The following is a 12,233-nucleotide window of genomic DNA, read 5'->3' on the forward strand; positions in this document are numbered from 1 at the left end:
GAGGTTGCAATTTTCATGCTATTTTTTTGACAAATTGAATCTTTGAGAAATAATTGGGAAATTTTGAAATTTGACCACATATGGTAAAAGCTTGAATTGAATAGTATAGTGAGTGAAAAGGAAATAGTTTCAAGGAATCATAGCCACAAATTTGTAATATTAGGGCCATATTACAAGGTGGGTATATGTCCATGGAAGAAGAGCTTCAAAATGGGCCAGCATTTCCCATTTCTAGGTGAAACTGGAAGGAATTCACTTAGAATGATAATGATGTAGGTATAAGAGGAAAATCAATGATTGTGGGCTCATATTTCGTTGATGGTCCTTCCCAATTTTTTAAAGATAAACAATTTTTTGTTGTTTTGCCCCAACTATAGATTTGGCTCTGTCCTTGTTCTGCCAAAACTTGGTTCCTTCACCTTTATTCCTAAACTGCCGATAACATAGCCTCACCTTTCTTACTGCTTCATCCATGGAAAATTTTAGGGGCTAATATTCTTAGGTGGGATAATTTTTAATGATTTTTTCCAAGAAAAGATTCGTCAATTTCCATTTTTTATAAAAAAGATTCACCCAAATTTTAGAATATAAAATTATTTTACCTTAGAAAATACCAACATTATATAGAGGGTATATATAAAATGATTATAAATTTGAATAATTCTAGAAATACATTAATAAACATTTTATGGTTTTCATATTAGGGACTAGTGAGATTTGCCAATGTTTTTAAACTTCAAGATAATTTTCCATCCTTAAGATTTCCCTGGCTTCATCCATTGTCTTAGATTTGTCTAACTTAATCCTTTCATTACATACAATGGGTAAATAGTTTACAAACCGCTTCACCTTGGATTTATCTCCTTTAATGTAGGGAACATACCACAGTAAATTGGTAAATTTTGCCACAAATTCATGCATGGTTAACTGTCAAAGCCTTAACTCATGGAACTCCTTTGTGCGGTCATCATAATAACATTCATTTAAGTACTAGGACTTAAAATACTTATGGAATTCCTCTCAAGATATTGTCTTTTCTTCCAACAGATGCACACTTTTTGCATCTTCCCACCAGCAAACAACTTTTCCTTGGAACTGAGAAATGGCCAATTTGGCCTTAAAGTTACTCTCATATTCATAAACTTGAAAATATTTAGTCACTTTAAGAAGCCATGCTTCTGCATCCTCCTTTTTCTCCCCATCAAAAGTAGGGGGCTTGATCTTCCTAAATTTCCCTTGTAGCTTTGTTTGTTTCTTTCTCTTTTGTGTTATTAGATACGTTCTATCATACTCCCCCCACTTTTAGATTCCTCTTACTCTGTGCCCCTTTTATTTATTTTTAATACTTTAGGTTCCATATTTTTATGGAGAGACTTTTCAGTCACACCCCTGATCATCCTTTCTTGCTCCTCACTAGCCTTTAACAGGCCATTTTCTTGCTACAATTTCAACATAATAGACATGTACATTTGAGGGGTTACAAGACAAAAAAAGCTAATTACATGCTATTGAGCTATAAAGATTGTTAAGTTAGGATTATAATTATTACTAGTTGGATTTCTATCAAATATATCATTTTGAACTATAAGGAAGATTCTACAAAATCTCGACAAATTTTGAAAGGGAGAAATTGTGAATAGTGAACTTGGCCAAAATAAATAAAATAAATTGGTAAACATTATTTTCAAAGAAAAATTATTTTTGGCAAACCAAATAAGAATCCTAGTACTTCAAAAGATTGCCAAAAAAATTCAGCTACCAAAAAATAACTCAATACCCAAATACCCGACTCCCTTGCATCATATAATTATTTGGAAAACCAATCCCTAGGAAAATATTCATGTAGACCCTTTACTAAACTTTATATAAAAGATATACAATGTAAATAACCAATTGGATTCAAACCAACCTAATTATTTTGGTCCACTAGAACCACTTTCCTCTTTATTACTATGATCCTCCTTTACATTAGATTAAATGTCATGTAATTGGTAATTAATATCCGGATGAGGATCAAAGGACTTGTTCATAACATCCTTACCTTTATCCATAAAAGGTTTGTAGGCAATTTTTGTTGTTAAATAAGCAAAAACCAAGCACGCAACTACTATAATGGTGGATTAGAGGGCCACCCCGGCCAAAAACTGAAAAAATAGTGCACATAAAATGTAAATAGAAAATACCTCCAATTGATTATCATTCCCATAAAATCAAGGTGAAATTTTTTTGAAGATTTTTCTTAATGAAAAATTCAACGCAATGGGATGATTTGGTTCAAATTTTAAGAGGTGAAAATAGATTTCCCAGCTACTCTTTCCTCACAAATACCCATAAGGTAATGCTTTTAGATATAGTTTTTTTACAATAAATTTTGGGCTAGGTATAGTCAAACCTCTCTATGGAAATAATTTGTCGAACCAAAATTCCAAATCTCTTCATTTTACTTATGGTGAAATTTCTCCCCTCATTTTTTAAGCAAAAGATGTGGGTTCACAACTAGGAAATGAAACAATAAATTAATAGGATATGTATTATTGGTGGGTGTTCCATTCACTAACCTTAATAGGAAAGATTAAAATTTCTGTCAAAAAAGACTAGAACTAATAATGTAGAGTTGAGCCAACTCTCAAATGTTAGTGGCATTCTCAAGACTTCAAGCTTCCTTCCCCAAATTAATCACTACAGGAACTTATTATGATAGGATTTCGATAAAATTTTAATGCACATTAGCTGGGATCTCCAAATCTGTAGTAGGTGATGTTTTTCATAGGCCATAACAAGCTATCCATTGGCCTACCACACTCTCCATACAAAATTAGAATTTATTAATATCCAAAATCTTGAATTACCATACACTTGGTTGTCACCTTGGAGATTTTTGTTTATTTTTATTTTCCAATAAAAGTTAACTCCTCTTTTTCATAACTGGGGCATTTTACATGTAAAAGACACTTTATGACTTAGGTGGCATGCACTTTACAATATTCATTGAAAACTAAAGAACAAAAAGTAAACAGTGACATATTTTACCAAAAGAAAACAAGTTAATCAAGTAAGATGGGAACAAATTAAATATAAAACATGAAAAGAGATGGCTTTTTTTTCCATTTCTAGCTTTTCAACGAATTAGGTTTGCACATTTTTGTATACATGCTTTTCTCTCATAGCTCTGCAACTTCCATGGTTCCCACACTATCTCTCATTCCATCTTGCCTCTCAACCACTTCTTTCATTCCGCTCTCATGCACCATACAGTATTCCAATCCATCTTTCTCCACAACTCAAATAGTAGCAAAAACACTATAACCATTCCTCAAAATCCATATAATCCCAAATAGAACCCATTTTCCATGCCGGTGATCATGCCTTACCTAGACCGAATCCACCTTATCATTCGCAGTCTCACCACTTCATGGTTTCCATCCAGATTTGATGTTAGGGTAACTATAATAAATCTACTCATTCATCGTATAAATTGGCAACCATCCCAGCATTATCTTGTGCCTTTGACTGCGTGAGTAGTAGTTTTTGTACAAGATTTGGGTTTTCAAAGCTCTCCTCTTTCTCAACAATTTATTCTTTTTTAAACTCATGGATGGTATTTTGCTCTTTAGCCTCTTTCTCAATAAGATCTATATCTCAATAAACTATGATACTTTGTCACTACTTTGCAAATATTCATCCCATACTACCTATACCACTTTTTCATTTGCAAAACCCTTAAATCTATTAAAACATGTTTTTTGATTTTGCGAATCTATAGGTATGGGAAATTCTAGGGATAGAAATTTATCTTAAAGTATATAAACTTTGGGAAATTTTTCTAGTTTTTAATACGCAAACAATAAAATATGAAATTTTTTAATAAAAATATTCAAATTTTCAATAATTGTATATAATATCTATAAAATTTTGGTCATTTTTAGTATAAAATAAATTTATCCTATGAAATTTGGACAAATCACATTTCAAAAAATTAAAAAATAATGAATCTTCCTTTTGAAAAAAATATGGAAAATAAACCCATCTACAAAATTCAACCCATAAATTTTTCTCCATCCATGGCCGTTTCTCACTTACAGTTTAATTGCAATATCTCTATCATTTCTTTGGCAAAAATCTAAAAACGATTTTGAAATTTAATCTTAATTATGAAGTAACAATACCTTCCTGCGATTTTTTTTTTTTAAATACCCAACACTCTAACAAAACTTGCTTAAATATATGAGACGAATTTGTCGCCAAATGATGACTACACTTGCATTAACTATAAATAACATAACCAAAATGTAACGAAGGAGACACCTACATGCATAACATTGATTAACTATAAATAGCATAACATACGTTGTAACAATGGAAACACCTACGTACATAAAGTTAGTTAACCTTTACTAACTTAAATAAGTAAAATAATGCATTCCATAAATAAAAACTTGAAACTTGTAATTATATTAATAAGAAATAGTAAAATAAGAAAGGAAAAATTTTATTTATAACCATAAGATATAAAGAATTTAAATTTATCTTAATTTTTATTATATGAAAGAATTTTACGTATATGGAATTTTTATATTTGTATAATTTATTGTGATTATATTGAGAAATGTGTATATTTTGAAATAAATTTTTAAAAATTTTAATTTAATTATTATTAATTATTAAATAATCTGTTTTAGTAATAAATAGGTTAAAGAATTTAAAAATAATTTGTCTTTTTTATTTTTTAATTTAAATTTAACAATGTGATATTCACACGTGTTAAATTCAAATTTTATTTGGTTTTTATTTATAACATTTAATTCGTATTGTTTACTGTTTTTTTTTTTTTTTTTGTAAGCTTCGGTAGGACCCACTCATATTCCACATTACAACATTTTACAACCTCTCCGCAGGATTCGAACTCGGCTGGGCGGTGTGAAAGCCATCCGCCCCAGCCATTACATCATGCACATCATGTGCATTCGTATTGTTCACTGTTATTTTATCAAGTTTTTATTATTATTATATGTTATTTATTTAATTCATTTTTTTAATTATTAATTATGATACTAGTTTAAAATAAAATAATTTAATTAATTTTTATGGATTTCTTTTTTAAAATTTTGGTAATTTAAAATGTATTATAAAATATACATGTATGAGATAATAGGTTTGTTGCTAAAAGTCTTGAAGTAGGAGACATTCTATCAGAGCATTTTTAAAGAGTTCTAACCTACCACATCATTTTCACCTTATTAAATCTATGAATAGTATAGAAAACCAATTCATAGTGTTAATCCATCACTTGTATACATTAGCAAGGTGTCTGCCCTACATTTTAGGAACAAGAAGTAGTTGGGGGATTGGGAGTGGCGGGTTGCGGGTGGCGCTTCTTATTAGAGCATAATGGGTGGGAAATTTGTAGAGGAGGAAGGTAGTTAGAATAAAGGGAGGTGAATATAAGTTTTAGACAAGAGAAGAGAGAGATACATAGTGGCATGAACATATATATTAGACCAACCATGAAAATAAGCCATATTCTTGCTAAAAGAACCATGAAACCTGGAAAATATGCAAGGAAGTTTTGTGACATCAGTTCAACCTTTCTATGTCCTCACTAAGGACCACTAGAAGAAGATATTTCTAAGAGACTGAGAAGTAGAGAAGGAAGTCCTCTTATGTTATGATAGATAGCTAATATGGGTGTCTAGAGCTACTCTTTCTTTTGCAAAACTTGGTAGTGGGAGTTACCTAGTTGAATTTCTTATAGATTGAACCTAGAACTCATTTCCTACTTCACCCTAGTCATATCATAAGCTAGTTAATTGGTGGAGTTCTATAATGAACTAACTGTGCTCGGGTGGAAACTACTCATCCTGTTGGTTTTTTCTAATCATCTTTGTTGTACTTAGATAAGCTTCTATTTCTTACTTTGTTAATTATTTACATTAATTTGGTTACAAATTTTGATTGTGTTATGTATTTTGAGTTAGCTAACATATAAAACTTAATGTATTTTGTTAGAATTAATGCATAATATATAAATTTATAGTTCCTTCCATGTATTTTTTATGGAAATTGAAGAAATAAGAATAAAAAATTTAATATAATGTTACAAGTTTCTTCTTTTTCTTGTACAATTCTTGGTAATTGCTAGTTATTTTCTCCTTCCTTCCTTATGATTTGATAAATACTATTTGTGAAGTAGCTTGTCTATGGTGGTGTTTTGCATCCTTTAGAGGTTGTTTAAGATTATTAAACCTTTAGGGGGATTCTAGGAAAGTTTGTTCCTTGTCATAAATAGTTTCAATCCTTTGAATTAGGCATGAATTCAAAAAATTTGGATGATCTATACTCTATCAAATGCGCAATTCTACGATCTAGGATCTATCAAGTTCGAAAGTCTGGGTACTAGAATCTATCATGTGCAAAACTCTAGGAGAATCTAGAATATATCAAGGGCTGAATATTGGGCACTGATTTTTGTCAAGTGTCAAATTCCACGCATCTAGAATTTTTCAAAGGTAGAAGTCCAAGAATCCAAAATTTCTAATGAGTGGACTTTGTGGAAAAATTTGAATCAAGATACCATATAAATAGTATGTGAGGTGGGCTTGTGGAAGAGTCACAAATCATTTCATGATGTGGCATGTTGAACTAGAGAAGGGATGTGGTAGGTAAATGTGGCACACTGATGTAGTACAAAGAATATGTTTGAATGATGTGGTATGTTGATGTGGAATGATAATGAGGCATGTTGATGTGGAATTATAGTGCAGAAGAGTTGTCATGGAAATCAACATGATGCTTGCCTTGGTCGGTGATGTGAAATTTCAAATATTTGGATTTCCAAATTTGGATATATAGAAATCCAACTTTTTGTAAAAGAGGGACTTTTGGGATTTTCTTAGATCCATATATCTAAATATTTGACTCATTGATGATAGTGAAATCTAGAAGAAATGATAATGGTTTAGTGGGAGAAAAAGAAATACCAGATCTAGATGGATTCAAAATTTTTGAAATTTCCTGATGTATCTAAAAAATGGAGATAAGAAATAATTTAAAAATGTAGATTATGATGGCATACCAGGTTGATGAGGTTTACATGCCTTCTTAGTACCAAAATATACTTTTTTTTCTTCTGATTCTCTCCTCACTATATCGCTTTTAGTCCAGGTAAATGAGGGCAACTCTTTGTCAAATGTTCACGTACAAAAAATAACACATACCTCAATGTTACTCAAGGGGAGTTATTTTAATGGATGTTTTTTATATACATTTAGGGAAAAATATAGATAAATCTACATATTTTGCCTTTTACTTCTTCTTAATCTATAAAGTATTAAGTTGTAAGCTTAGGGTACCAAGAAGGCCAATCTTGAAAAATTTCAGCGAATTTTCTAATTTTTCCATAGTTACACCACTACTTGATGTAGATTTAGAGGATTTAGAAAAGAATTCATAAGGTCCCTTATCATATATTTCTTGACATAATGAGTACCTCCTACCCATCTCAGATATATTTTCAAAATATAATTTGAAATTTCCCCAAATCCCATCAATTTAAGTATAATCATGCATTCATCTAAAATAACTTTGAAAAATATGGTCATAATGGTATCCAAATTTAGTCTGTTTTGTTTGGACCTCTAGAGGTTATAAAAGAATCTTTCTAGGTAGTCCTCTATGCTTTCATCTTCCTTCTATGTCATTCTAAAAATGTATTCCTTTAGATCCCTAGCTTTACAATATTCCTAGTACTTTTTAAGAAATACAATTATCATTTCATCCCAATTTATGATAGTATTCCCACCCTATAATCCCATAAAACAACGTAAATTTAAGTCCTTGAGGGTGTAAGGGAATAATTTTAGTTTCTGGGCCTCATTACAATAATCATAAATTTGATATAAGATATCAAATTTTAAATTAAACACATTAGGGTATTCTATCACCATACAATAGAAACGAGGAAATATGGGTGGAGGAATGTTCTTCATATGCACAAGTCTCCAAAGTTTTCTTAAAATCATGCAAAGGGATCCAAAAATGCTCTTGGAATCTACAAAAGTGCTTAAGATCATCCCAAGATTGAAACAAGCAAGGGAGGAGAGCCCTTGGAAGGGCAAAAATGCACTATCGGGAGGCTAAAACACTTCAAAATAAGTCAAAAACCCTTATCGCAGGCTTAAAACCCAAGAATGCATAGATGTCGTTAGATCTAACTAATCAACGGTCCAGATCTAAGCGGAAAATCATAAATCGGCAATCCCAAGCAGTGGCAATCAGAGCTGGACACCGCCGATTAGCGATCACTGATGATCGCTATCAGCGGGTCGCATTGGCGGAAGTATCGGCGGAGTATCGGCACAGGTTGTGTGGAGTGACTGATAGCGATCGTCGCTTCAACGTGGACCGTCGATCGCGCACGGAGATCGACGGCCCACATCGCATCGACGGAAACCAAAGGGGCGGGACCTTTACAGATACATATGGGCGACCCAATTTTGTGGACCCAACGGCATCATAAATGTTTTCTTATAAAATTTCAGGTCCGCACCAAAGCCTTGTTTTAATGGTTTTTTGTGTATTTTGTTATACAACGAAATACAAGGGATCCTTTGGGCAGTGCAATTGTGATGAAGCCCTGACCCAAAAGGGTCCCAGAAGTAGAATATATACATTTTCAAGTCCGCAAAAGGCCAGTTTTTATGCATTTTTTGCATTTTTTTGTTATATAACAAAATACGAAGGAAGCCTAAGGTAGTGCGGTAGCGATGGAACCTCGACCTGATGGGTTTCTGGAACGAAAATATATCATATTTGAAATCTGAGTCAAGCCCATTTTCAATGTTTTTCATAGCTTTTATGCATTTACAAAATACAAAGGGAATCATAGAATAGGCCGAGAGCGACTTGCGATGGCGACAAGGCCAGACCCAGTAGAAAATTAAACCATATTTTGAGGACTTTGAAGTCTGGAATAAATAATGATGGGGGCAATTTATCAGTGTTGCAGCGTTTTCGCTATTTGTAACCAAAACAATCATTATTTGTAGTTTAAAGTGAAACACAAAGGCCCCAAGACTCATTTCACCATATAACAGTGCCCAGGAGATAGTTTACTGGGAAACAGAGCCCAAAAAGGGAAAGAGAAGAGCCACAACACGTTGCAACCCTAAACAAAAAGATCAGGGAGCTCAGAAAGCGCAACAGCCACACTAACAAACATTATGGAGCATCTCTGGCACAGGAAAACTCCCAGACAGTGCAACAAGCCACCAAAAATATCTAAAAGAGGTTACTCTGTTGTCAGAAGAAGAAAAATCTGATCCCATGCTTGCCTAGAGGGCATTAATTTAGTTAACAATGTAGATCAGACAGATTAAGGCTTCGAGCCTCTTAGAGTTCAGGAGCATTATAAACAGGCTATAAATAGCTGAAAGTAAGATGTAATATAGGTTCAACTTTTGGAGATTATTCCTCCTCTGTTCCTTCAAGCTTCTCATCTTCATTCTAGCAATATAAGCTTCTTTTGCCATTATATGTTCAATGTCCATTCTCTTTACTATTCTATGCTTGCACTTGAACAATTTGTTCCTTTTTTCTTTGTGTCTAAGGCCAGATAACTGTCATCTTATCTCTGCTTTGATAAATTAGATTTGCAAGCTTCTATGTTGCCTGTAGCTAGCCATCCATATGTGGTCATATATGCATCTGCTAGTACAGTCAGTATTCTCTTTTTTTGCGTGTAGCTAGCCATTGATTTATGTTTATGTATGCAATCTGTTGGTATAGTCAGTATTCTCCATCTATGCATTGAATTTATAACTTATTGACAATTAGTGGTCTAAAGCCTTGTATTGGTGAGAGCGTTCATGCATGCCTTGAGTGAAAACAGAACTGAAATGGTTATCTAACTTGATCCAAGCCATCATTTATTCCAATAGTTCAGAGAACAATATTGAAGATTATATGTTACCAGGCATCTCCGTGCTACAACTTAGGAGAGTTTGTTGGAGTGATAACATAATTGGCGCCGTTGCCGGGGAGAGGAAACTGAAGCTCAGCTTCCTTGGGAAACGACATAGATCCAACTTTGATGATAGACAAATTCTGGGCACTTTTTTGGTTGTAATCATCTATCTTGCGACTCTACTGGAGGCTGAACCTCTTGGTGACTCCACTTCATAGTTCTGGCTTAGTTTGTGAGGCATACTCAGAGAAATCCTCAGAAGCTACAAGCTGACCCAGTACCTGACCCTAAAAAAATCATCAAGGAGAGAAAGGTATTGTAGAAAGGAGCATCAGATTTAGGTAAACCTAAACAATCTCCTATATCTCTTGAAGGAATGCCTGTAATAGAACAAATACATGTTGAGAGTATAGCTTCTAATACTAGCAGTGAAGAAAAATTCTTAGAGATTCATAAAGCTCCTTATTCTTTGGGTTTTCCTTTTGTTGTATGCCCAAAGGAAACATCACCTCCTATCCATCATACTCCTTTAGTCCTGTCAGTCACTCCTCAGCCCTCTATCATTCAGACTGCCAGTACTCCTTTAGCCACCACAGCTATGGAAGTTCCACAAGCACCTACCAAACTGGAAAGAATCATAGTTGCTAGGTATGGACCTCTAATACTACCCACTCCTTGGAATGCCATGCCTACTAGAGAATATCAGAAGTATATGCCTAAGTTCACTGGAACTGAAGGTGTTTCAGCTGAAGAACATCTTGAGTCATTCTATAGCTACGTTGATAACCTGGACATTAGTGAAGATGATGTTTGGATGAGATTCTTTTTCCAAAGCCTAGATGGGGAGGCTAGAAAATGGTTCAGGGAATTGACCCCAGCATTTATAGCAGATATTGGGGCCTTAGATGATGCATTCCTAAAGCATTAGGGGGATAAGAAGGATCTCCTTTACTACCAAACTGAGTTTGGGAACTTACAGAGGGAAAATGGTGAGCTACTATCTGATTTTAATAAGAGATTTAACCGCATGTACAACAAGATACTAGCTAAAGTAAAACCCACCACTACCTCTCCTAGACTCATCTAAGCCATTGGCTTTGATTCTGACTTCTGTTTATTGTTGAGGGAGAGGCGATGTGCTTCTTTAGTTGATATGCAAGATGCAGCCCTGGAAGTAGAATCAAACTTCATGGCTGTAGAAAAGCTTAAAGGTAATGCTGATAGAAAGAGACAGACGAGTGAGCCATCATCATCTTTAGATCCCAAGATTGATAAAATGGCCAAGATGATAGATTCATTAGCCTCTGAAGTTTCCAAATTAAAGGTTGAGTAGCATTCTAGGAAAGGAAGGGTTCCTAATACCTTTGCTCCTCCAAATCCAAATCCATATAGAAGAGAAAATGAGCAGTTGCAGATTTTGCAAAGAAACAAAGATCCCAATGAAGACCAAAGGGTGAAGACCCCTCTTCAAAATGTAGTCATGTAGAAGAGAACTTTGAAGAGGATGATGAGATCCATTGTATGGAAGACAAAGGTAGCGCCACTTTTTTAACCATAGATGCCTATGAGAAGTCATTATTCAATGACCAGATCAGCCAAGAATGGGATGGTGAAGCTATTCTACAAACTGTAGATCAACACCAATATAATCTGAGGTTGATGATGCATAATGACACAGAAACTCCTGTTCATAATGTTGTTGTCCCTGCAGAACAACAAGCCAATAAGTAGAAGCAATGAGTAGTTGATCCTATCATCCTCAAAGCTCCAGCCATAGAGGTAATAGGCCTTGACAAGTCCCTTTCTTCTTTCAGTTTTCAATCAGAAATTCAAGAGCCAAGAATACCTATGCCTCTGAGTGAACCATTGAAGAATGAGTCCTTCAAGAAATCTATCCTTGAGGCTGTTGAGCCTAATGGCATCCAAGCTTCCACTAACTATGTAAAACTACAAAATGACCAACCAACTGTTATTCTCAGCCCAATAATTGAAAATTGTGAAGACAAATCCCCATCATTCTATGTTTCTTCTGTTTATTCATGATGAAATCCTTCACAATTTCCCTCTAGACACTGGAGCCAGCCATAATTCAATGCCCAAGGCTGTCGCAGATAAGCTCGATCTTGACATTACGAAGCCTTATCAATTGGCCTCTACGCAGCTTAAAAAATCAGTTTGCCAGATCACAAAGGAAGAAGGCCCACATATTTGGGACATGTTCTTTGATGGGGCTTGCTCTGAGGAAGCTGTAGGAACACGTGAAGTCCTTGTG

Source organism: Pinus tabuliformis, chromosome 1_1, assembly GCF_031772625.1.
Source record: "Pinus tabuliformis cultivar Carrire ecotype Pingquan chromosome 1_1, CPIR1, whole genome shotgun sequence".
NCBI classification, from domain to species: domain Eukaryota; kingdom Viridiplantae; phylum Streptophyta; class Pinopsida; order Pinales; family Pinaceae; genus Pinus; species Pinus tabuliformis.